A 5,130-nucleotide genomic window follows, 5' to 3' on the forward strand; every position below is an offset into this window, starting at 1 on the left:
GTTTACTCTTTTTCCACTTTAGAGACAAGGGAAGTGAGGCACAGAGAAGTTAGGTAACTTGTCCAAAGTCTAAAGCTAAGTGGCAAGATTGGGATTCAAACCTGGGAACTCTGTCTCCAGAAACTGAACTTTTAGCCACTCCTTTATTTTGCATCCCCTGAGAAACCTGCCACAAGGCTTGGCCCATCCCTGGTCCTTGGAAAGTGATTGTTGATGGAATGAACCCAGCTCTCCTGTCAAGCCCAAAGAGACTGTGCTAGGAAGCCCTGCCCTTGAGCATGGGCACTGCCACCACCTACACCCAGAGAAGTTGGAGATGGAGGCCCTGGTCTCATGTTTCAGGACAGCTGCTTCCTTCCTTCCTTTTTACTCTTTATAACATCCAGCCAGCAGATCCTACTGCCAGGGGCACCATCCTGAAAAGCTAATTTAAAAAAATATTTGATATTATACTATAATTTTGTATTATTAAACTAATATTTATTACACACTTTGCACGTGCAGGCACTGAGCGAAGCACTTTGCATGCAGTATCTCCTTTTGACCTCACAATAGTGCTGAGAAGTTGATCCCTGAGAGAGTGGTGTATTGGTTGATGGCATGGATTCAGGAGTTAGATGGCATGCGTTCAAATCTCAGCTCTGCTATTTACCGGCAGTGAGGCTTGTACAAATTGTTTAGTAGCTCTGTGCCTCAGTTGCCTCGGCTCTAAAACAGATGATAATAATAGTACATACTTCATAAGACTGTGATGGTTAAAAAGATTATAGGATGTACGGTGTTTGGAATAGTGCCTGGCATGTAGCGCCAACTGGTTAAATGTTAGTTGTCATCAGTCATCTCCTTTCTCCTGAGAAAACAGGCTGAGATTATTAAGTACCTTCCACAAGAAGACACATCTAAACGGCAGAGCCAGGATTCAAGCACAAGGAGTTTGATTCCAGAATCTGCATTCTAAATCACTACGCCGTGTCACCTGTCCACAAGATTCTGTTCACCTGGTATATATCTTCTGTGAAGTATCCTTTGTCTTTCCCAGATGGACTTAAGGATCCATTTATATTATTTCCATAATAGCACGATCAACATTCTATTAGAAGAAAATTACTGTGTATTTCTAGTGTTTTTCCATTACTTTACACAGTGGCCGGTATCTACTGGTTATTAATAAATCTATGGTGTTCTCAACTCTACTGCTAAATATATCTTCAATCCATTCCTTCCTCTCTAACCCCACTATTGCTGCCTTATCAGTTCAAGTTCTCAAAATTTCTTGTTTGAGTGGCTGTAAGGGCACTGTAATTAAACTTTGTGCTACCATACTCGTCACCATATGTCATGATATGAGATACTCTTAGTAAGCCTTTGTCTGTGCAATCAAAAGACTCTATAGTTTCCCTGCTGATAAAATTGATCTGAAGCTAAATGTATATATAATTAGACCCAATAATTTCACAATTTGGACAGCTCCACCACCTGAAAGTCCTTAATAATTATTATTTGATGAATGTGGAGTTGTCTCTGCTATTTAAGGCATGGTAATGAAGAGTTAATTTGTAAACACCTCCTGGCTGAGTGTAAAAATGGTTGATGCAATACTATTGATAATATGCAAAGTATGGTTTTCTTTTCTGTTGCTGTACCAAACAAGCCATCTAAGATTTTTCAACCACCCGACAAATTCCATATGGGTCTGTATGTAGTAATGAACATCTTCTCTAAGGAAGGTATCTTCTAAACTCTCTGAAATTGACAGTCATTCATTCATTAAAATCTCACTTGATGCAGGAACTAATAAACTTCCTTTCCTAAATAACAAATCCTTTACAATGCATAAAGATTAAGAAAACTTCATTTCTCATTTTGCCTCAGCATGAAACTGGTAGGCTAAATTTTATTTACTGCTCAATTACACAATCTGGTTAGGGGCCAAGCAGCTTCAGTATTTTCTATTTACTACACAATTCTTTCAGTTTCTTTTCTATCTAGTGGAGCTGTACCTTATATTTTAGTTTTCAATACCTTGAAGCACCTTTTTATACATTTGTTTACAGTTAGAATATCCTCTTTTTGTGTGGCATTTATTTATGTCTTTTGCCCATTTGCTCTATTGGTGGTCTGTTTTTTTCTTATGATTTGTAGGTGTTTTAATATTTTGTAAGTGAGTTCTTTGTCAGTTATATGTATTGCAAATGTATTTTCTCACTCTGTGACTTACCTGTTCATACTCTTAGTGGCCCTTTTGATGAAAAGAAACTCCTAAATTTAAAAAATTTTTTAAATTTTTGGCCGTGCCTCACAGCTTGCAGGATCTTAGTTCCCCAACCAGGGACTGAACCCAGGCCCTCGGCAGTGGAAGCGAGAAGTCCTAACCACTGGATCACCAGTGGGAGTTTCCCAGAAACTCCTAATTTTAATGTTGTCTTTATCAACTTTTTCCTTCATGATTAAGATTTTTGTTTTCTGTTTATTAAATATTTACCACTATGAACCCATCAGATTGCTAACAACACCCCTCCTTCCAATATAAAGTGTTAACAAGGTTGAAGAGGAACTTGAATGCTGCTGGTGAAGTGTAAATGGCTATAATCATTTTGCAAAACATTTCAGTAGCACAAATAATAATAAAGACACAATTCCTATGATTCAGCTATCCCCTTCCTGGTTATTTCTTAAAAGAAATGCATACATCTATGCACCGAAATACAAACACAAGAATCTTCATAGCAGCATTATCTGTAATAGTAAGAAAGACTACCAACGACCTATATTTTCTTCAATAATAACATAGATATGAAATTATGCCATACTTATGCACTGGAATACTACACAGGAATAAAAATCGTCAAATTGCCATTACATCCAATGGCGTATATGACTCTCCAAAGGCTAATATTGAGTGAAAGAAATCAATCATTTAAAAAAATACAGGGCTTCCCTGGTGGCGCAGTGGTTGAGAATCCGCCTGCAAATGCAGGGGACACGGGTTCGAGCCCTAGTCTGGGAAGATCCCACGTGCCACGGAGCAACTGGGCCCGTGAGCCACAACTACTGAGCCTGCGCGTCTGGAGCTTGTGCTCCGCAACAAGAGAGGCCGCCGCGATAGTGAGAGGCCCCCGCTTGCCGTAACTAGAGAAAGCCCTTGCACAGAAACGAAGAACCAACACAGCCAAAAATAAATAAATAAATAAAATAATTTGAATAAATTTATTAAAAAAAATACATATCGTGGGGGACTTCCATGGTGGTCCAGTGGTTAAGACTTCCACTGCAAGGGCACTGGTTCCATCCCTCATCTGGAAACTAAGATCCTTCATGCTGTGCGGTGTGGCCAAAAAAAAAAAAAAAACTTATTGTGTGGTTCTATTTATATAAAGTTCAAAAATATTTATATAAAATGCTGGCAAACCAGCATGGTGTTAGAGGTCAGGACAGTGGTTACTTTGCAGGAGAAAGGAAGAGGTCCAAGGAGGATTTCAGAGATGCAGGGAGATTTTTGACTTGGGTGGGGATGAAATGACTATTGTTCTCTTTGTGTGATAAGCTGAAACTTATGACTTTTGTGAACTTTTCTGTGTGTGCTATATTTTAATAAAAGAAGTTTATGAAAATAAAGTTAGCACATAAGACAAAAATCATATTAAATTTCTTTTTGAGAATACTTGGCTCTACATTTTCCTGTCTCATCTCCTATATATATCAGTGTAATCTGATATTTTTGGGCACAAATGAATGCTTTGTTTTTACTTCTAAGGTCATGTAAGTTTCTACTTCAGACAAATTTTTTTTTCATATCTTAGGTACTAGATTCTAGCAACATGGAACTATTATGGACCTTAAAAATTATCTTTAAGTCCCTTGATAAAGACCTGAAGTAGGGCAATGAGAATAGAAGAAGATACAGAAGCACTTCTTATTTCAGAGGTAGAATTGATAAAAACTGGCAAAGGATGGGAGGAATGCAGTGGGACAGACTGTAGTTGATTTTTATTCTTTGGTCCATCCGTTTACCCAAATTTGGTAACAGCAGAGGCTCTTGATCCTCGCAGAATATATGAGATTCCTATTGTTGCTGTAACTATCACAAACTAAGTTACTGAAAGCAACACCAATACTTATCATCTCACAGTTCTGGAGGTCAGAGTCTAAGAAGTGTCTCCATTGGTTAAAAACTAAAGATGGGCTGAACTGCCTTCCTTTCTAGAGGTTCTAGGGGAAAGTCCATTTTCTTGCTTTTTCTAGCTTCTCTAGGTGCTTGAATTCCCTGCCTTGTGACCCCCTTCCATTTTTAAAGCCCTAAGTGACCAGCTGAGTATTTCTCGATTGCATTACTGACATTCTGTCTCTTCTGCCTCCCTCTTACTGAGGACTATTGTGATTACATTCAGCTCACCCAGATAATCTAGGATAATCTCCCTATTTTAAGGTCAGTTGATTAGCAACCTTAATTCAATCTGGTATTTATTCTCCCCCTTGTCATGTAGCATGATAAATTCACAGGTTCCAGGCATTAGGACATAAGCAGCTTGGGGAGGGGACATTTTTGTCTATCACGCAACAATATATTTGTTATGGTACAACAAAGACGATGTGAACTTAGAGCTCCGGGGGTCACATGTGGAGCCTGAAAATAAAGCCACAGAGAGCAGAACAGAGAGATGAAGGGAATCTGAGTGCTGCTGATGCCATTATTTGAAACTCTGGATCCAATAAATACTACCCCTGGGTTTTTAGTTATGTAAGCCAATAACATCCTTCTTTCTTTTCCTAAAATAGTTTGAATTGGATTTTCTGTCACTTGAAATTAAGCATCCTAACTGATATGGGGCAGGAAGGAAAGGAAGAGCTTATTGTGATTTTATTGGATCAATCCTGAGTGACTAGACGAGGAGCAAAGCTATGATACATGAAGAAGGATGGGAAGAGATGAACTAAGGAGGAGATAAGAGTTGACTTTAGGCATCCAAAGTTAGGCTTTGTAACTGAATATCCATTGTACAACAAGCACTCTGATATACACATTTGAAAGTCAGAGAAGTGGGGATGACACATAGACTTTGGAGTCACCAGTCTTTCTCCTCTTATCTTTAATGTAGATGTTTTATCTATGGTGTTCTTTGCTAGGTCCTT

Source organism: Balaenoptera musculus, chromosome 1 (genome assembly GCF_009873245.2).
Source record: "Balaenoptera musculus isolate JJ_BM4_2016_0621 chromosome 1, mBalMus1.pri.v3, whole genome shotgun sequence".
NCBI classification, from domain to species: Eukaryota; Metazoa; Chordata; class Mammalia; order Artiodactyla; family Balaenopteridae; genus Balaenoptera; species Balaenoptera musculus.